This window comes from Equus caballus, chromosome X, assembly GCF_041296265.1.
Source record: "Equus caballus isolate H_3958 breed thoroughbred chromosome X, TB-T2T, whole genome shotgun sequence".
NCBI classification, from domain to species: Eukaryota; Metazoa; Chordata; class Mammalia; order Perissodactyla; family Equidae; genus Equus; species Equus caballus.
The window spans coordinates 16,867,520-16,889,801 of NC_091715.1; the positions used below are offsets into that span (position 1 = coordinate 16,867,520).

The 22,282-nt window shown below is 43.4% G+C and overlaps 1 protein-coding gene and 1 long non-coding RNA gene across 8 annotated transcripts in view; both read right to left on the bottom strand.

Moving 5' to 3' along the window:
- Nucleotides 1-1,564: 1,564 nt before the first annotated feature.
- Nucleotides 1,565-15,206, bottom strand: LOC106781346 (uncharacterized). 3 transcript variants are annotated; one of them, XR_011434690.1, is made up of 5 exons: nt 15,019-15,165; nt 13,803-13,934; nt 10,316-10,442; nt 7,901-8,132; nt 1,565-2,682 (listed from the first exon to the last, which is right to left on the bottom strand). It is a non-coding gene; the product is annotated as an uncharacterized lncRNA (long non-coding RNA). The 3 variants fall into 3 exon arrangements; XR_011434689.1 differs by having other exon boundaries at nt 1,709-2,682; nt 8,013-8,132; nt 15,019-15,206; XR_002805443.2 differs by lacking the exon at nt 15,019-15,165 and having other exon boundaries at nt 1,709-2,682; nt 8,013-8,132; nt 13,803-14,064.
- Nucleotides 15,207-18,685: 3,479 nt separating this feature from the next.
- Nucleotides 18,686-22,282, bottom strand: part of SMPX (small muscle protein X-linked) — a 128,177-nt gene continuing 124,580 nt past the window's right edge. For all 5 annotated transcript variants that reach the window (XM_070257240.1, XM_070257239.1, XM_001492037.5 and 2 more), the window contains one exon: nt 18,686-19,098. The gene's annotated coding sequence lies outside the window, so the exon portion shown is untranslated. The remainder of the gene's footprint in view (nt 19,099-22,282) is intronic.

Below are 22,282 nucleotides of genomic sequence, written 5' to 3' on the forward strand. Positions count from 1 at the left end.
TGTTATAAACCATGGTTACCTCAACAAAAACAAATGAAGAAAAAAAAGAAGATGGATTATAGGAAGGGCATCAGGGCTAAAAGATGAAAATGACTAGTCACAGGGGTGGGAGGAAAACCTGGTAAGTTCTGTGGTAGGCAGAACAGCGGCAAAATAACCATGTCCTAATCTCTGCAACCTGTGAAAATATTAACTTAAATTGCCAAAGGAACTTTGCAGGTGGAATTAAGTTATGGATCTTAGATAGGGAGAGCATCCAGGATTCTCAGGTGGGCCCAGTGCAATCACATGAGTCCTTAAAAGTGGAAGAGGGAGGCGATGATGGAAGAAGAGGCAGGAGAGAGTCAAAGTGTAAAGGGACTTGATCCACCATTGCTGGCTTTGAAGATGGAAGAAGGGGGCTGTGAGCCAAGGGATGCAGGCAGCTTCTAGAAGCTGGCAACGGCCCTCAGCTGAAGCCAGTGAGGAAATGGGGCCCTACAACCACCGGGAACGGAATTCTGCCTTCAGCCTCAATGGGCTTCAAGCACACTCTTCCCCAGAGCTTCTGGAAAGGAACCCATCCCTGCCAACACTTTGATTTTAGCCTGGTGAGACCTGTGCCACACTCCTGACCTACAAAACTGTAAGATAATACATTGTGTTGTATTAAGCCTCTGAGTTTGTAGTAAATTTTTATGGCAGTTAGTGCTCAAAGAATATTAGCTATTATTATTATTATCCTTTTTGAGACTGTCTTTCTGTTTAACTCGTGAAGGTAGTGATTCTCTTTTAGTAGGTGTGGTAACAAGAGAATTGCTTCTCTCATTTGTCAGCCGGGTGAGTCCTTACAAGGTTAACAAATTACCCATACCAGAGAGCATCAGAGGCAATGGTTGATGAGTCTCCCATTCTGTCAGCCTGTCTTAATTAATTGGTTGCCCAGTTCCAAGCTGATGGCACAGGGCTGCTATCTGCATGCTGCATTTTGTGCTGATTGCCTAAATGTCAGGCTTTGACAGGTATTCCTTCTCTATTGTTCTCCCAACATAGGTATTGTCATAGTTCCTGACAGCTGGAATTTACTTATCTGTTAGAGTCACCCAGGGATAACCTGCAGCCCTTTATCTTAGAGCAGTGCTTCTCAACCCTGGCTGCACATTAAAAGAAGCTTGGAGGTTTTTAAAAAATATTGATACTCAGGCCCCATAGATCAATTGAACCAGAACCTCTGGGTGTGGGACCTGGGCGTGAGTACTTTTTGAAAGCGCTCTGGGCGATTCCAAAGTGAAGTGATGTTGGAGAAGCACTGCCTTAAGGCTTTTTCCCTTTCACTGCTGAGAGTGGGGGAGGCACCCTTTGTACCCAGACATCTATTAAATTCTGAACCCTGCAGAGCTAATGGACAGAGGGTGCACAGTGCAAAGTGCTTCCATAGAGACTGTGGGAGGAGACATCCTAAGATAAACGTCTCCAAGCGAGGATGGAGGTCAGGTTTCGGCTGCAGCTACCTTCACTGGTCATGCTGTGCCCTGGGTCATCTACAAGACAGGAAGAGGCTAAAGCTTGGAAGGCAAAGATATTTCACTCTTTCTTTCATAAGCTTTATTCAGGATGCCCATTTTTTCGCTAAGCAAGAAAAGTTCATTGATTCTGCTTTCATGTGGCAGGCAAAATGATATCCATATGTCTTAGTCGGCTTGGGCTGCTATAACAAAATACCACAGACTGGGGGGCTTAAACAACAGACATTTATTTTTCACAGTTCTGGAGGCTGGGGAGTCCAAGATCAAGGTGCCGGCAGATTCAGTTCCTAATCAGAACTCTCTTCCTAGCTTACAAAAGGCCATCTTCTTGTTGTATCCTCACATGGCTAAGTGAGGAAGCTCTGGGGTCTCTTTCTCTTCTTATGTGGACACTAGTCCCATCGTGGGGGCTCCACCCTCATGACCTCATTTAAACCTAATTACCTCCCAAAGGCCTCACCTCCTAATACCATCACACTGGGGCTTAGGGCTTCAACACCCGAACTTTGGGGGAACACAAACATTCAGTCTATAGCACTGTACAATTTCCTGATGATCTATAAATTAAAATGATCAGTGTCCTCTAGGTACCCCCAGGAACCCAAATAGCCAGAGTTTAATAGAAGTGGTAGGAAACCTCATCTTTGGAGTCTTTGGCTAAGACTGACCAGAGGATTGCTGTGGTAGGTAGAATGTCCCCCCAAAGATGTCTATGTCCTGATCCCTGGAACCTCTGATGATGTTACCTGACATGGCAAAAGGGGCTTTGCAGGTGTGATTAAGGCTTCGGGCCTTAAAATGGGGAGGTTATTCTGGATTAACCAGGTGGGTCCAAGCTAATCACCTGAGTCCTTAAAAGCAGAGAACTTTCTCTGGCTGGAGACAGAAAAGATACTGTAAAAGGGGAAGTCGCAGAGACTTGAAGCATAAGAAGGACTCTACGCACCATCACCGGAATGAAGATGGAGGAAGCAACATGATGAGGGATGTAGATGGCCTTAAGGAGCTGAGAGAGTTTCCCAAGTGACAGCCAGCAAGGACGTGGGGACCTCAACCCTGTAATTACAAGGAACTGGATTCTTCCAACAACCCGAATGAGCTTGGAAGCAGATTCTTCTCCAGAACCTCCAAAAATGAGCTCAGGACAGCCAACACCTTGATTTCAGCCTCGTGAGACCTGGAACAGAGGAACCAGGAGAGCCCACTGGGATTTCTGACCGACAGAACTATGAGATGATAAATTTGTATTGTTTTAAACTGCTAACTTGCAGTAGGATTTTTTCTGAGGAAGATCGGCCCTGAGCTAAAATCTGTTGACAATCTTCCTCTTTTTTGCTTGAGGAAGATTGTCGTGAGCTAATATCTGTGCCCATCTTCCTCTATTTTGTATGTGGGATGCCACCACAGCACAGCTTGATGAGCAGGGTGTAGGTCTGCACCCAGGATCCAAACCCGCGAACCCTGGGCCACCGCCAAAATGGAGCACATGAACTTAACCACTACACCACCGGGCTGGCCCCAATTTGTGATAATTTTTAAACGCAGCAATAGAAAACTAATGTAACTGCCAAGGCACAGTTTGAATTTTTATTCCATTGATAAACAATTTTAGTGACATTGACTTTGATTGTTGAACACAAACCACAAGTTGAGAGATGAGAAACCTGGCAAGTTTGGGTGGTCAATTTACTCCTGGAACATTTAGCCAGACTGTTGACTTGCCAAAGATGCGTTGTGATGGTGACAACTTGGATGATGTTCCTTTCTACAAAGTCCTCAAACACAATACAGGGAAATGCTGATGTGTGTCAGAAATTATAATGCCTGGCCAGCCCTGTTGTAAAAATAGGATGCAGAGCTATGACTATTGGGAAAAAAAATGTTCAAAATGAAATGCATGATTTGGAAAAGAGGTTTAACTACCATCAAGACAATTTTCTCCCATAATAGACCTATGAGAACAGTAGGGACTTTTGAGCAATTTATGTTGGTCAGTTTCCATGGATGTTATGCTAAGCGGCTGGGCACATTCGCAACCTTCATGCTCTTCTCAATTTCCCAGCAACAGATTTCTAGCTCCTAGCCAGAAGTCTCATTAAGACGGGCCTGCATTTTAGAATCATAGCATGATCCTTTAAAAGGCTTCCTTTTGAACATATTTTATTAACTCCAACAACAGAAACCAACTCTACTTACCTTAAGCAGAAAATGAATTTATTGACTAGCTCACCAAATTAACAGGAAGGTTGGAGAATTGGCTCTGAAAACGGGCAGGAAACAAAGGAAGCAAGGATCCACTGCTAAAATTTCATTGTAGGAAGAGTCAATTAAAGAAGCCACCTCTGAGCCATCGATGCTGCTACCCCCAATTCTGTCACCTCTGGAGGCTGGCTACTGCTGCCATAGCTGCAAAGAATTCTAAACTGTTCCCTATTTCTATCTCCAGATCCAAAATCCCAAGTGGAAGGATTTAATTTTTCTCAGCTTAGATAAAATGCAAAAAAAAATTTCCAGCCACCAAGCGTTGGGAAAAGCACATATTTTAGTTTCCTTACTAGGAGGCAGGACTGCTCTTCCCTCCAAGACTTACTCTGCAGGCCATTTCCCAGACATAGAAAAGGGTGCAAGGTGGATGGAGCTCTCTACCCCTTTGGCTGTCCAACATACCTGAAGACTCATCTTCTCATATGTCTAAAATATACATATATATTTTTTTAATATATTATAAAATTTATATATATAAAATAAATATATATATGTATATATATGCTCCCACTTCAAATAATGCAACTTACTCTATTCTCAAGGAAAATAACCCAAAGTTTCACCAACTACTTCTTCTAGCCCTTCACCCAGGACATCTGAGCAATATCTATTTCTGTCATAATCCCTTCTCAACCACCAACACACTCTATGTGCAATAGTGGAGTAAAGGAAGAAGAAAGAGGGCAGTCACTTAAAATGTGTAAATATCTACGTGGCAGAGCAAGGAAGAGAGTCTGGGTAGAAACTGTGGTCCTTGTTTCTGCACCTAATGATGAGGTATTTACGACTTCCCTCCTCCACTACTCCTTCATGTTCCCATTACCTTCAGCCCCACCTTGGCTGGCCACAGTGGTATGCTGGTAAATGTTTAACAACCAGCTCTCTGAAAGAAAGATATTTGTTTTAAATTTTACTGATATAAAAGATGTTTAGGGCCAGCCCCAGTGGCCTTGTGGTTAAGTTCAGGGCATTCCGCTTTGGCAGCCTGGGTTCAGTTGCCAGGTGTGCACGTACACTGCTCTGTTAGCGGCCATGCTGTGCTGGCGGCCCACATACTAAAAAGTAGAAAAGATTGGCACAGAGGTTAGCTCAGGGCGAATCTTCCTCAGAAAAAAAAAGGCACAAAATTTACAATTAATAAAATATACAATGCTCTTTATTATAAATTCCATATAGCCAATTGATTGTCAAAGGTTGCTTTTTTGTTGTTTTATTTTGGGGTTTTTTTTTTTTGCCAACTTATAGTTGCAATTCAACTATGATTTGAAAAAACCAAACTACAAATAAAATCTTAATTACTATCCAATTCAGCCAATAACTTGCTCAAATCATTAACTAATGAACGTAGTTCTGACATGGATATTGGTTGATAATTCTGTTTGCATTAACAAATAAGATGGAAGTGGAAAATGGAGATATCTCACCGAACTTCATTTGTCCATCAGTGACATGAGCAACTGCTTTACTGAGTCACAGAAGTTTGGAAATATTGGAAGAATATTTCCTCAAGTTTTTGTGCTATTCATATATGTATGTGTATATATATATAGTGTGTGTGTACTGGAATTTTAAATTTTATTTCTAAATTAGAATTTACATTTTATTTCTAAGTGTTAAAAAATAGTCTTATGGATTAAGTTGTCATTAAAGTTATTATTTGTGTGCAATTGACTGAAACAACATAAAACACGAAAAAGCAAATTTTAATTGAAGTTGCATTTTCTAGTAATATGGGGGGGCTGATTTTTTTAAAATTAGTTCATGTATCCATGGATGAATATGACTTATTGCTAGAATGAGGCAGGGTTCACCAACAATTCAACAATTTATTCCTATTTTTTTCATTGCTGTAAGCACTGAGAAATCTTGCTCACATAAATAAGTATATATGAATGGAGGAGTTTTGCTATACCAATGTCGCTCAATTTGTTGAACTCCTTCCAATTATGTGCTAAATGTTACATAGTGATCTATCAACAAAAATTATTTTTAATGATGTATCAGCTCCCAGCTCATAGGTTTTTCAATTTTGTTGAAAGCAAAGGATTAGAACTATATGACTTGAGAAAAAAATTGTCATCTACTCTTTGCATCATTTACTTTCTCCATTTCTGAAAGTATACTAAAAAGACATTACTATGACTTACAACACAACTCTTAATTTTACTTGTTGCTTTTTCTCCAACAGGCATCTCATATAGCCTTTATACTTAGAAAAGTTTAGCAAATACTTTTATCTGTCACTACAATATTAGTTATAAAAGTACTTTTATATTGCCACATGCTTTAATTATATTTTCATCAAAAGCTTGGAACTGCAGCTTTAGCTCATTCAAATTATGGAAAATGTCTGCCATATCTATATCTATATGGGAAAGCCCATCTTCATTGGTCAAACCAATTGGTCAATTGCTCTTCTTACGGGGCGGCTATCTTCCAAGAGGCAGGAAGCAGAAAGTGCCCACCAGTTAAGGGTTACACATAGAACTGGCGTGGTATCGCTTCCACCCTATTCTATTGATCAAAGCAGTCACAGGGCCCACCCAGATTCCAGGGGGTGGAGAAATAGACTCTACCCCTCACTGGAGGAGTCGCAAGGTCTCATTTTAGAACACCATGGGGATGGGAGCTATCATTGGAGCCATCTTTGGAAAATACAATCTGCCACAGCCAGTTACTGAGAATATATTTCATCAATACTCAGGAATGGAGGAAACAACCTAGGGTGGGTCCAGTGTCCCATAGGCATTGCTGTAAGGTGGACCCCTGTCCAACCTCCATATTGGCCAATGGGCCATAGTAACTTTCAGGGTACTCAGGAATTAGTGTCATCTTACAGCTAGTGTCCAATAATCTCCCAAGGATGAGCATGTTTCCCTTTTGCCAGTGCACATTTCCTATGGTAAACACTGGAGTCTCTCTGCTGAGGGCTAGAAGGAAGATCCAGGAAGTACTGGGGAAGTCTTTGTAGGGTCCCTTCTTGGAGCATACAGCCTCCTCTTCGTTCAAGGAGCTCTGGTCTGGGAGTTGGGTGACTCAGGTTTTAGAATTGGGTGAGAGGCCTCAACTCAGTATTTTTATTTTCTGGCACACGCCTAACCTCTGTTAACCAGATATGGAGTTTTGTTGTTGTTGTAAAAGTCAAATAGGGCCTTAGGTGATTACCCAGGATCTTCAGACATGGTGATCCCATAAGCAATCCACTACTGCCAAAGATCCCTGTGGCTCAGACCCTTCTGATTTCCACTCTGGTAACCATGATCATCTTGCTTCTTGTAGTTAAGTAATGCCCCCTGGCCTCTGTCACTCTGAGATATTCCTAACACATTGATATCAGGAAGCCCATTTCCACATATCATCTTTTGTCAGTAATTCTGGCCTACAGAAGAGAAGCACTCCCCTCACCAATTTATTTCTCAAGGCCATGGGGAAGGGATTATCTTCTGGGGATTCTCAAATTACATCATTATTGGAAACACACAAATGAATCAACTGAAGCATTACAATGTCCGTAAGTCTTTAGAACCCTTACAAATGAATTTCTTGCATCTCAACCTCATTTAAGGTGAGCCACAATTGAGTCCAGGTTTTAGTCAACCAACCAAGTAAGTATTAGAACTACTTTCAGCCTCTCCAGCTAGCCTACTGGATCCAAAGTCTCTGGTAAATGGACCCATATTGATTAATTCAGCCCAATATAAAGTTGTGTTTTTCCTTTTTTGGTCTACACTCTCATTTCTACATATATTCCCCAGATTTTTGCTGATTATAAGTAAACAATCTACAATTATTCTGGTATATAAGCCTGCTGCTTCTGGAGTGACTTGATGATTGGCCACCAGAACATGCTAATCTTACACTAAGGCGAGGAGGAGTAGAGAGTGAGAATTGGCTTTCTATCGAGTTGCTTCCTTTAGGAAGTTAGGGGACAGACACCACATAAATTTGGGGGAAAGTTTAAAGGATTACTAACTAGCAACAGGAGATTAGGTACTAAATAGTATAGAGAACTATAAAGAATACAGGAATGGTGGATATAGGGAGCAGCCACTACTTCTAGGCTAAGGCAGAACACCCAAGGAAGGAAGAAATCTGGAAGAGGCCCCAACCACCAAGGCTGAGATTCAGACCTCAGTAGAGAGAGTATGACTGTAGTCCTGGATTGCAGAGAAGTTCGCTGAGGTGCCACAGGTCACATATGGCAAGCAGGAAACCAACTGCTGGAGTCTCAGTGAAACTCACTAGGAAGTCACCTGTTGAGATGCTGGTGGAACTTCCTGGGAAAGAGGCAACAGGGGTGCACTGAAACTTGCTGGATGGTGAGCCCCACTGGCTGTCTTGTACTTCAGTGACCACCACATGCTGAAGAAGCAAGAAAAACCACACCAGGATCAGGAAGAGAAGCACCTTCCTCCTGCCTTGTCCTTGCGGTTCTCCTCTACTGCCAACACTTAACATCGTGCCAGCTGACAAAGGAGAAATGTTTACAGGGTCCAGCTCTAAAAGGCAATGATGGATGAATGGGTAATTGACACGAGAATGACCCCATCAAACAAAGGACTGCCCCCAACAGTCCCTCGACTTTGACTGGACCTACAGCCAATGATCCTACCATCTTTTCATTCATATTTCTCCTTCAGGTCCTCATTGCCCTTTTTATCCAGCTTAACGGCTTTGGTCAGTCACTCCAGTCCCTCACCCTGGTTAAACCCAACTCTCTGCCTAGTCCATTTCTGTACTCACACAGCCTAATGTGGCTGGACTGTTATAGTCTGGGTACTAAAGGAAGCAAGCTCTAAATATAGGAGGTGATGGTCAGAGAATGGATGTTTGACTCCAAGATTATGGAGGAGTTGCAGGTTTTAGTAACAATAATATGTTAAGGTCTATGTAGGAACATGACAATGAGTGGCTGAGGTAGGGTGAACAATGAGAGAAGTCAAATACCTGAGAATCTAGGATATAGGGAGGAATATACAAATACGTCATATACATAAATCCTCAAGAAGTAAGACAGTGCTGGAGAGAGCAATAGAGAGCCGGGAGATAAAATCTTCAATAAATGAGGGAGCATGAACAACTGCAACAAGAAGGGCTAGTGGGAATGTAGTCTGATGACATAGGATTCAAACTGGGGGTAGAGGGCTTGCGGGAGGAGGGGAAGGGGAGGAAGAATAGTCTGGAACTGGCCATGAGGAGCAAAGAAAACATCTACCCATTTGCATGCCCTGTGTTATATGAAACATGGAGGTAAAAATAAAAGCAGCCACCATTTGAGAGGGTTGCAGAGGAAGCAATGTCTTCACGAGAAAGCCAAGTTTCCATTAAAATGTGCCTTGTGCTTGATTAGGGAACTGTGTGTTCAGGGGTCATTCAGAAACGAGATTGAGGACAGAGGGGGATCTGCTGATTACCAACTAGGGGTTGCAGAGGGCACCTCAAAGGAGTTGGGGAGGGCTGGGAGGTGGGAGCTGAACGGGGGATATGCAGAGCCATGTGGTATTGAAGCAGAGCCACGTGGGAAGATGAGGGTGACGTGGTGGTCTGGGCCTCTTTGATGAATGAAGGAAGGGAATTTAGAACACAATGAGATAAGTCCTGGTGGTCTTAAGGCAAATAATGATGAAAGGGTGTGTGTTAGGGGAGGGTGAGAGAAATGAGGGCCTATAGCTGCTTGCCTATTCTTTCCTGAGAAATGATTCCACCTCATGAATGAGGGTTTCATTCCTGACACTGCCAATGGAGATGTGGCAGTCCAAGGAGAAACAAGTCTTCAATGAGTACATTATTCTGGGTGACCATAGATGATCAATTTGTTGATTTGCCAGTGGCTGCCAGAGTCCTGCCCTTTAACACTGTCTTCGGCCCCAACTAGGACCAATGACTCATTCCAAGTTGCTCCCATTTCCCTAAGGCTACTTGTTGCAACTCATTTCCACATGTCAATTTCCGAATGAGACAAGGTTTATGAGTGCAAGCAGTAGATACTGACCCATCACTGGAAGGATACTGGATAATTCACAGTCAGTGGGAGTGCTGGAGAAACAGACTTGGAAAGGGAGTAGGAGAGAAACGAGTGAGTATGACAGAACTATCACTAAATCATACCATAGAAAAATTTGGTTAGGACACCAGTGTACCACTGCCCAGTACTGAGCCTGGCCTCAGGCACTGCCACCATTAGACTGGGAAGGCCACTACTGTCAATCTGGAATGAATTCTAAATAAATTCTAAACTGTCCGCTGCTCCCCTTTCCATACTCAAATGGCCTGCCTTAATGCATGTGCCCAAGCTCTAGCTCTCTGTGGAGGCAAGTGTCTGTCCTTTCGGTGTGGGGAGGCAGGGAGAAATACAGAATGACTGAGCCCCTAAACATAAGCAGTGAGTACAGTTGCTGGTCAAAAAGGAAAATCTATTCCAGGAAAGAACTCACAGGCTCCCATATTCATTCCCATGGAAGAATAACTGTTATGTTAGTTGAAATAAGGTTCAGCTGTGAGTAACAAAAACCCCAAAGTACAAGAAAGTGGTTTTGTTTGCTTACCTCAGAAATGTAGGCAGTCCAAGTCTAGTATGGTGGTTTTATGGACGTAGGGTCCTATCAACACACAGCTGCCACCTCATGGTCCAAGACGGCCACTCCTGCTCCAACAATTACATCTGCATTACAGCTAGAAGGAAAGAGGAAAAAGAGAAGTAGCTGACCTCTCCCTTCAGGGATACTTACCAGGAATTATAAACACCACTTTTGCTTAATGACCAGAATTTAGTCACAGGGCCACCATGAGCTGCAAGAGGAGTGGCTGTGCAGTCAGCAAAAATTTAGAGATTTTATTACTGAGGAAGAGGGGTGAGAATGAATATTGGGGGACAACTACCTCTCTCTGCCCCTTTCAAGACCTTTTTACATTTTACAGTGGTGAAACTGCCTTCTGCCTCTTCCATGCTCCCATCATCCCCAAGTCACTGTGGCATGGAAGCCACTCAATGGAAAAGATTCACTTGCCACCCTTCAATCTCAGGGCTCCTCAGGACATCATATAAAGATCTACTCAACCACATTTCCATTGCTGATGCTTCCATTTCCTATTCCTGCCTGATGCTATTACCTCATTTGCCATTTTCACTGCAGAGCATAGCAGGCTACCAAATCATTGATATGGATTACACATTATGTTCAAGTCCTCTTTCTCTTTTGCTTTTTTTTATCAGTTTATTTAAGGGCGCTTTCTTATTGAACTGATACTTAAGGCTCCTGGTCATGTACAGTTTTGCAATGACTTACATAAACAAGAGTGACGGAAAGTCTAGGGTGCTTTGGGGCCATGAGGATATTTTATTGCAGCTCTCAAAAAATCCCAATAGATGAAAACATGCTGCTTTTATTTTTTTTTCTTTTTTTTGAGGAAGATTAGCCCTGAGCTAACTGCTGCCCATCCTCCTCTTTTTGCTGAGGAAGACTGGCCCTGAGCTAACATCCATGCCCATCTTCCTCTACTTTATATGTGGGATGCCTACCACAGCATGGCTTGCCAAGCGGTGCCATGTCTGCACCTGGGATCCAAACCGGCGAACCCCGGGCCACCGAAGCAGAACGTGCGCACTTAACCACTGCGCCACTGGGCCGGCCCCCAAAACATGCTGCTTTTACAGAAAAGAGAAATCTGGGTCTGATCAACTGGTTTACTAGGGACACATCTATTCTAAAAATAAAAACAAGGCTTCGTAGTGATAGTCAGCTTGTACATTAATTGTACATGGAGAAAGAGGAACGTTAGTCATGTGGTATTATCTATATTTACATGCTATATTTATATATTTATTTATATATATCTATATTATTTACTATAGATAGATATATGCCTCCTTGGCTTTATCTCTATATCATTGTGGTGAAAATGTAGTTTAGAAAATATACAGCAAGAGGGGTATTTGTGAAATTAATTGGCATAGGAAGTCTTATAGGATTTCTATTATTAAATTTATTTTCATCATCAATACTGTTTGAAAATGGTTACCCTTGTAGGAAAAAAACAAGGATGCCACTTCCCTATGCAGAAGATGTTCTACGTCTCACTCATTTGCAGTGGGAAAATACCAGGAATGATTCACTTCCTGAGTTAAAGGAATTATGTAAATTTAGCCAGTCACATCTTCAGTAGAAAATGTGTCTGTGATCTAGTACAACAAGGATTTTATTTTACTTTTTTGCCATTCATACGTAAAGGCCTTCATGGGCCCTGTGCCTCATGCATATCTTCTTGGCTCCTATGCCTCAGTATACGTGACCCAGCTTCCAACCTGCATTCTTTTGTTAGGGGCTTTCCCTGACCTGCAATGTGCACTTTGCGTGCTGGTGCAGCAGGCAGCCCTCAATCAATGATGGATGGGAGTTGGCGCATAAATGCCCCAGCTCCCTCGCTCAAGCTGGGACCACACTGGGGCCTTGTTCTCTTCAGATTCGCAAAGCTTCCCCTGCGGGATCAAGCTCAGGTTACCCATAATCATAACCGACTTCACAACCTCCCTCTTCAGCTGCCTTCCTGGCCTTGCCTCACCTCCCCAGTCCCCTGCTGGTGTTTCCTTCCCTGCCCAAACAAACTACATGTACTTAAATCCTTGTCTCAGAGTCTGCTACTGGGGAAAGAAATGAAGACAGAAGCAAACAAAAAAATACTTATTGGTGTGCTTACTACCCTGGACATTTGCCTAAATCATAACTTCAGATTTAGATAGAAGAATCTGGATTATGGGGGATTTAAATTAAGTCACAATGATTTGAATCATGACTTAGATCACTAGATATATAGATTTATTTTAAATCATTGTTGTTAATTTTTTTCCCTATAATTTTGCTCTCCATATACTCGTCAAATACGGCCCTCAATATAGCCTTCAAACACACTCATCAAAACTCTCCTTTGACAGTGTCTGGGTAAAGGGACTCCACAATGCAGGATTCTCTCCTCCAATAGTGCCTGGCCCTTTACTCATCACCTGTTGATTTGGCTGTAGGTTTCATTTTGAAAACACATGCAGCATTTTAAGTGATTGTTATTCTTTCTAATAGAGTAGCCAGGGTTTAAGTGCAGATTAATTTGAGTTCAGAACCAAGCTCTTAACTGCGTGCAGAATTGTGGTGCTGTGGGGCCGGCCCCGTGGCCAAGTGGTTAAGTTCGCGCACTCTGCTTCAGCGGCCCAAGGCTTCACCGGTTCGGATCCTGGGTGCTGAACATGGTGCCGCTCATCAGACCATGCTGAGGCGGCGTCCCACAATCCACAACTAGAAGGACCCACAACTAAAAAACATATATACAACTATGTACCAGGTGGCCTTGGGGAGAAAAGGGAAAAATAAAATCTTTAAAAAGAAAAAAGAATTGTGGTGCTGGCCCCAGAAAGCTGAAAGCAGAAGGGAGGGCTTCTCAGAGCTGCTCTGAGGCCTGTGGCTGTGTTAATCTCACTGGAGTAAGGAGAGAAAATAAGGGATTAAGAAAGGGCTGGTGCCTGAGTCATCCCAGGGCAGTTCCAGGTCACATGTGCATCAAGGCTATGTGACATTTAGATGTCTCAGGTCACCCCAAGCCAGATTATCTTTTAGTCCTCACTTGGCTTCACCACATGCACTTGGAAGCTCTCACGCATCCTCCTTACCCTTCAGAAGAAAATAGATGATGAGTGTTCGATTGTGCATGAAAGAGATAGGCTTCTCCTGCTTGGCCAGACCACAGAGAAGCCACAGAATCTTCTTAGGTGACCTGACAACGATGGGCTCTAGGAGCAAATGCACTCTCTCTCCTTCTCTCCCTTCCTCTTCCTCCCTCTCTTGTTTCTCTTTCTCATTCTCTCTCTCTCTCCCTCCCTCCCTCCTTCCCTCCTACACACCTTTCTCTCTGCTACCTCTTTTGCAGCAAAAAAGCTGTGAAATTTAAAAACAGACCTTCTCTGACGTGTCTTTGGGTAAAATCATGGGACGCCAGGCCATCCCTCAGACATTCTTCACAGCTCCCACCTCTCTTCCATCCACCCACCTTGTGTCTGGGTCTCTGTAGAGTTTCCAGTACATCAGTAATCAGGTCGAATGCATCAAGCCTCCCAAGGAAGAGTCAGTTGTCCTAAAAATCTGATTCCCAGAACCGCAGCAAGTGATTTCAGCTTCTTTACTGGGATCAAAAGTTTGCAAATAACCATGATGTCCGAGGACAAGAGACTGTTACATAATCATCCTTCGTCAGAGACAATGAGGTCGCATGTTTGCCCATCTAATCGCTGATCAGGGACATGTTTGAATGCAGATAATGTGCTTGCTGGCCCACAACTTAATTACTGAGCGTCTGAATCAACAAAGCTTTCAGATGTAGGTCTTGCCTAATGGTGCGTCTGTTAGAGATCATTGCCTCTGCTTGGCCCCTAAATGAAAGGTCTGGGGGATACAATGGGCCATTGCCAGTGCTGTTCTCGATGACCTCTCATTGAAAAACATGCCAATTCACACGGTTTATTTTCCAGCCAGCAGTAGGCATTATTGTTTATATACAGGGCCAAATGGGGTGAATGACTCCAGGGTGGCAAATATTAGTAAAGCCTCTGGTGAAAGCATGCTCTCCAAGGAAATTAATGCCACAGTCATTTTGGTATATCTGCAGCCGGAGTCCAGTTATCCAGACAGGAATGTCCCAGAGTGACAGAGAGGGGGGAGTTCCTTTCCCAAGCTGGTAAAGAAAATGTGTCGGGAAAAGTCTAGGGAAATAAGCAAGCAATAAGTAAGTAGGACCAAAATGTTGAGTCTATGAGTTGGGGTCCCTGTAGTCAATTAGGATCTAACTACAGAGCCTGGAGCCCAGTGGGTCTCTCGTTAAGGGACATCTCTCCTGGCTATTTCCCCTTTCCGAATTCCCACCCCACGTGTGTGTGGTTCGCCTGGATTCCAAATGGAGGTCCCACCTCCCTCTCTCGGCCATCGTTATCACAGCCATGCCTGGCAATGACTTCAAGATTTAGAGAAAAGTATGTTTGGGATGAGGTGGGGGTTTTTTGGTGTTTTGTTTAAGATTTAAGGAGTCCTGATCTATGCACAATTGTTATTATTTAATCACTAGGGACAGCTATGCCCATTTCCTTGCCTGCAAATTTAAATAAATGCAACATGCCATTTTAAAGAAAATATAATAAAGTTGTATTCACCCAGATGATTTTAGAACACTAAGCAAAGGCCTAGTTTCCGATACTAAGCAGAAATGTCCCTACCCTGATGGGTGTCCAGCCCCCTAGAAGTTGACATGTCTCCTTTGGCTTCTTCAAATGTTGGTCATCTCCCACTGAAGGCAGGAAAACTCAGCTCCAGCAGGGTGAGGAGGGTGAGGATTGCCTGAGCCCAAGAATCTTTCTGTGTGTGGCTAGAGCCAGGAGACACAGTGTAAAACAAAGCAAAACACGGCTATAAATAAAGCACAACTCCCCGCCCCCCAGCCCTTTTTCTTTTTTTTTTTTTTTTTTTTTTTTTTTTTTTTTTTGCCTAACGCCTGCCATTAGCTGTAAGGCAGCGTGGCTTGTGTGGGCAGGTGGATTGAACATTGGTGTGTTTCAAAATGCTTTTGAAGAGAAATTTCTCCAGGACCCTGTCTTGTCTGGTGCACCATAGATGTGTGAGCAATATTAAGGAGAGGATAGCTCCCAGAGAAGCCTAGAGCCCTCACTCTGTACGTCTAGAGACCATAAGCAACCCGCACACCGGGGTCAAATCTTGCCTGCACCTCCCCTCCCCATTGCTCTGCCCAGCTCGCAATCAGATTTGAAAATTAGATTTTAGACTGCAGACCTGCTTTTGCTTTGCAGCTCATCTCCAGGCCTCTGAAGCCCAAGGGGAAAGCCCCCTCTCCCTCTGAAAGCTGCATCTTGACTATATCCTCACTGAACCAGGGAAAGAGCTGGTCATAAAAAAGAGCCTTGTTATCTGATAGTGCGGGCTCTCCTAGTCGGGGGTGACACTGAATTATTTGGCACAGAAGTCAAATGTTATGGGAGTTATTTTTCTCCTTTAATAAACAAGCATAGGGTCGAAGGATGTGAGGCCAAGTGCATCCCAGAATCTGAAAATGATTGCTTAATTGAGGTTGTTTTTCTTTCTCTGAAGAACACCATTAAGTGATGGTGTTGTGAAGGCTGTAATCTTATTTTACAGCTGAAGCCCCTCTTTTATAATCAGCATATATATTTTTTTGACAATGTGATTTGCCTTCAGTGCGGGATCTAAGCAGCTTTGGTCATTTGCTTAGAGAAAAAATGAACTGAATGTATGAGCTCTAAGGGTTTTCTTCGCCTAGCAACATGCTGGCGGGTAGCGTTCTCCCCTAGTGGTTGCTCTCTGCATGGCTTGTTGACTGAATCCACAATTGCATCTGAATATTATGACAACATATGCTCTCCTTTGGAGAAGCACAGAAATTTCATTAATGGTATGTGAGGCAAGAAACTAGCTGTGGGCCACATTGATGCATATATTCAGCATCAGGTTGAAATCCCAAGGGAGCATCAATTACCAAGTTAAATGCAGTTTCTATGTCAAGCTAGATTGCAAAGCACTGGGATAATGCCACAGGCCTTCAAAGGGAGTTAATTTTAATTGATCAACTTGTGGTCCTGGAATCCAAATGAGCCCTCTTCTCGTTCCCCATGAACATTTCCACGTCCTGTCTCAGAGCGGGGAACCCTAATTCTAGGTCAGCCCAAGAATGTAGGAGAGAGAGCTTCACAGGATGGTACATCCAAATTAGTAGTGTTCCTTACATGGACCTCATCATAATGGGAGGCTTCTTGTAAATCCTCTAACTGCTCTAGTTAAAAATGAGGGATTCATTTGGGTAATTATCATCTCCCCATGCCCTTGGCCTAACTTTTAAAATTCTGTGTCATTCAGCTACTCAGGAAGTAACCTTGGAAGCAAAGCTAATTCCATTCCAATCTGTGCTCTTGAAATGTGAAGATCATAAGAAATGAGTGATTGAGAAGATTCTGGAGAGCCTTGCTTGTTCCAGATGGCTTCTGCTCCAAAAGAAGAAGCTTTTCAAGTGTCCCACGCAGTCCTGAACCCTTTGGGGCCTTCTCCTTTCACTGTGCCTCAAGCCCAATAGAAGAAAATCTCATCCCATCAGGGAAGGGAGGGTGGAGAGGCGGATGTGGGGGGTGTTTCAAGCAAGGTGATTTTCTGGGTGAAAGTACTATGTTCTTCCCAGCACTTAGCACAAAGCCTGCCACCCAGGTAATGTGGGCGGAGTGACTTGTACTGCACTGAACATCCTCACCTGTCAGCAGAGTATCTGATAGGGGTAGCATTTACAGCACGTGCACTAAAAACGCTATTGTACCTTATGCTTTACTTTAATTACTCAAACCAGTGTTGTTTCCAGTGTTTTTTTCTCTCTCTCCTAATGAACCTTCAACTGCTTGTACCTCCTTTCTCCCCCATGGAAAAGTTGCATAATGATGGCTTGTTTACAAACCTGTAAGATAAGTAAGGCTGTTTCAATGTGATGTATGGGTTTTTAAATAGCCATTTAGTGTGAAATGTGTGAATTTTTTAAATTATAACTTCATTGACAATAAACTCTGTCTTTTCCTATATTATGTGTGCTGTCCAACGAATAATAGAATATGGAACTTGCTAAATCCTGTCTACAGTGAATTTGAGCCTTAACAAAATAAAGTACATATTAAATGAAAAACTCAAGAAATCCATTGAATTTGTCTAATGACTCTTGTCTGTATTATGCTGCACATTTGACTTGGGAGACAAAATATGAAGACAGTTTTTATAACATTAAACTGGAATTTAATTTTGAAACTGAGCATGGATCGTTTATATATAAACAAAGGGAACATTGAGGGAAATTTTGTAACCCTACCAACTACCCTAATTAGGAAGGAGTAGAATGGCTCAAGGCAACACAATGCCATGTTCTTTAGACCCTGTTCTGCTGACAGATGATCAGGCTGGCATATTTTGTTCCAATTGATGTTCCCCACCCCATATGTCTATATTAGATCACCAGGCTAAGCCGCAGCCCAGCAAGATGTCTGGGACCCACAACCTGGTGGGCACCCTTTCAGGAAAACCTAAACTCCTCAGGTCCCGCTGAATCTCCAGCCAGTCACGTGTGTGCAATGATAGCCCTGCTCTTGGAAATTGATCTCTATGAAATGGAGAAGCTAAAGACTAATTTTTGCTTGGGATGTTTAGAAGTACATCTGATGTTTTTTAAATGGCAGACACTGAACCAAGGATAAAAGTCATGGTGTTGGGGGTCTCCACATACCAGGTAGGTGACACACTTGCTTTTAAAACAGTGTGGTCTTGAGAACCTGGTCCCTCAAATCTTCATACTGTGAAGTTGCCTGTCCATCTGAGAAGGTCAGAAGACTCTAGAGGGTACATGGGTGATCCTTTTTGGTTTATGATAGTGTCGGCCATTGATTAAGTTTCGTAGACTCTCCATCTTAGCAGCAGGAGACACGTTTCGTCTTTCTTTGGACAGCTAAGGTGTGATCTGTACCTCTCTTCTGTTCTGATCTCTCAGCTTTATTTTATTGTGCTTTGTAATGAACTCTACCCCATCTGGGCAAAGGGAACATCTAAGCCCCTATGGAAGTAAAATGCACTCACCATAAAGGTCATCCTTGGAAGAGGAATATCAACGATGCCCAGTTCCTCAGGCGGCATTTAACTTCATTTGCAATGATCAGTCAGCCATAGTTTTACCCATGGTACCCAGTAATTCAGAGTGAGAAGCCCCCACTTAGGCAATGTAGGATTTGACTGGCTCTATATCTTATTTCTCTCCATGTGGGAGAATATGTAGCTATCTGAGTATATGAAAATTAATTTAGTCTAGATTCATATTTTACACTTACTCAAATATTTATTTGAACTCATAAAAAGTTTATTGACATAACTTAGAAGGTGAAGAACTAAAAGACATTCCAAATATTGACCAAAATAGTGTGGGAAGGAGCTGAGAGAACTTCCAATCAAAATCACTGTTATGCAGAGTGCCATAACCCTCTCCGTAAAATCATATCCTTCCTCAAAACCACACCTTCCAAGTGGTGAATTCTTGAGCTGATGTGCTCTGCAAGGTGCCAAACATGAAGGTAAGTTAAAGTAAGAAGGGCAGCCAACTAGAAGGAAGAGATACAAATGTACAAACAGGACATTTCTGCTAGAGCCTCAGGCATTCAGGAGGTTCATCATCTTCATAGAAATATATAAAATGTTTTAGTGAGCTGTCTTCATTTGAATCCATTCTCCCTCTTTAATTCTTCACATCAAGCCTGCAAAAGAAAAAACCAAAGGGAGTATTGCTTTAGTTTTCATGAGATATTTTTAGGGACAACTCGTAAATAAATACGATAGGTACAAATCAAAATTAAAGGCCTCATTTGCACTTGGAAACTTCTTCTCTGGAGCCCATGAATGTAAAGTGAACTAAGAGTAGAAGGTGTGACCACCAACTTTGGCTCTGGTAATTTAAGTAATTCCAAACTAAATTAGGATGCCTTCCTCCTGAAGGACTAGGGTATAATGCTAACCTTATGACTTGCAAGACCTTTGGTGCCTGTGGTAAATTTGCCATCATGGCTCCAGTTCTCCACCCCTCCCTGTATCCATCCCTATTGCCATGTGACTTTTTAGTTTCCTACCATTGTGGGTGGGTATAATCCCTCATATCTGAGTTTGGCCATGTGACTTGCTTCAGCCAACAGAATGAGGCAGAAGTGATGGTGTGCCAATCCTGAGCCTAAGACTGAAGAGATAGCACGTGTTTTTGTTTACTCTCTTGCACCTCTGCCATTGCCATAACCAGCATATGCCCAGGCTTGCCTGCTGATCCCAGGAGAAGGATGAAACATATGGAGCAGAGCCGCCCCAGCTAACGTGCCCCAACCAAGCCCCATGTAGCGCAGAGCCCCCAGCTGGCACAGATGCATAGGTGAGCCAGCCTAGATCAGCTAAGCCACAAACATATGAGCCAGAATAAGAAATGATTTTGTTATAAGCCATTGGATTTGGGGATCATTGCTTATGCAGCAATAGCTAATTGATATGGTGCCATTTCTTTTAAAAGCTCTTGTAACACAGGGATCGTTGGGTGTTATTTACACGTTTGTTTTCCATTATTCCTTGATGTTATTCCTTATGTGAACGGGCTGAATTGTTTCTAAGAAATGGAATGCTCACATTTTTTTATTACCAATGACTGAAGAAAGAAAACTCTGCAGACTAGGATCCCCCCTGCTGTGGCAGACACTATGGCTTGGCTCTCCCCATATTCATTCGCAACCACCTTCTCCCTTGTTTTTCCCTGCTACAAAGGCTGGTAGCCAAATACTCAACTTTCTAGTCTCAGAAAGCTTGGAGTAGCTGTGGGACCCAGTTCTAGCCAAAGAGCCCTGAGGAGATTCTACAGCAGAGGTATTTTAGAAAGCTTTGCTTTCCTGCGTATTTCTTTAGAGCTTACAAAGCCCAGAGTGTCATTTATATGTTATACATGTTAACATTTATAGCATCACTGTGATGCAGTTTGTGTCATACTCATTGCTGAGATGAAATACATAGAGGTTCAAAGAGCAGAGAGAGTAGCTCAAGGTCTCCTAGCTGGCACATAGAAAAGCTGGGATCTGCACTCAGGTGTCCTGACTCGGGGGCTCCTTCCGCTCCACCAACAGGGAAGGTTCGGATGGTTCTCGAGCCAGAGGGAAAGGTAGGAAGGTATTCATGATGGCAAAACTGAAAACGTTATCAACAGCAGTCAGCACAGACTCGCGTATTTCTTTAGCATTTGCTTTTTTTTAGAAACTCACTTTTCGGTCCATGCCAGTCACCAAGAGGAAGTAAGATACCAACTCCTTCCCAGTCCAGGATTTCCGGGTGAAGTGTATTTGTTCACCAGCAACTTCCCAGCCTCATCCGGCCCCCGACACCAGTCTGTCTCTGACCACTCTCCATCACGTACCCTGCACCCCTGCACTCTGAGTTTGCTAGACACTTACTACTTCTGAAACATGGTAAGAGCCTTCAGGCCTCTCCCCCTTTGCTTATAACTTTTGACTAAAATCCGCCCCCCACCATGACTCTCCATGTAACAGGCTGCATTGTAATTATTTGCTTCTATGTATCATCGCTCTCCTCTCATATCTTTCCTGCCACTAGGCTGTGGCCTTCTGAAGGGTATGAAAATGTCCTATTCATTTTTACATCCCGCCGCCTATGACGGCACCTGACGCTTCAAGCCTGATGTGTCCTCAGAGGCCTGAGGCCTGAGGATTGATGAGTTGGACCACTGGAAAAGTGAGAACAGGACAAGAACTGGAGTTGGAGTTACAGCAAAACCCACATTCTTCAACTTGAGGCAGCAGGAATGAGCGAGGGGCCACACAATAAACCAGGAGTGTGGATTTGATGTGCTACGTCCTCACAGTGCTGTCAAATCTGCCCTAGGCCCCAGCCATAGCCCCATCGTGGACAGGGTGTGCTCAAGCCATCTTACTGCTGTGGTCACTGTGCTGGGTGACATATGGCCAGTCTCTCTGGCTAAGTGAGAGGCCCATGACAAGCTGCCCTTGAAGCTGAGACATTCCTTGGGCTTCTCTGAACAGCATGGAAGGAGTGATGAGTCATAACAAATTGTCACTAAAGCACGTCCTATGAGGTGTGATTTCTCTCCAAGAAGTGTCCAGACTATGGAGCACCATCTGCAACCCAGAAATAGGAACCATTTCTATGACTGGCTTGATATGGACTTTGACCACCACAAATCTGTCCTAGATAGGTAAAATTATGGCTATACTGAGAAATATAGGATAAGCCATTGCAATGACCCTTCAGTGATTGTTTAAAAGCCCTAATATGCCCCTCACAGCTGGGCTCAGCTCGTGGACCTCTCTGACTTTGAGACAGTTTGAGGAACATAGGGAAACCTTGGTATGTGCCAGGCACGCCACCGCTGACTTTATAGTTACCTCGTTTCATCTAGAAAGTGAGCCTGATCCTTCCTTGTAGAAGGAGCCCGGCAGGAGGTGGTAAATGGAATAGAGGAGTCATTGCAGTTGTCCTCCTGCAGACCACCCTGCCCCCTCAGCTTCCCCTCTCCCCCCAGCTCTCAGTAGAATCTGAGAGGGCCCAGCAACCCTGGACACAGGACACTGCTGACAGCTAAGGTCACATACGGTCATTCCAGGAGTGCCATGCCCCCAGAGGATCAGAGTCTTCATCCTTGGCCTTGTGGGACTCAGCGTGTTCTCAGAATGCTTGTCTGTTACCGGAATTCAAGAATCCAGGAATCCAGAGACCTGGGTCAGGGCTCAAATTTGGAAATGGGAACAATGGGAAGGGATCCAGAGCTAAAATTGCCCATGCTGTAAATCACTTGTTTGTCAGGTTATTGGAATGCAAGTGAGTTGGGTGGTATCCCGGGCCACACTGCTTTGCTGCCTAGACAACAGCTGTCAGCTATTC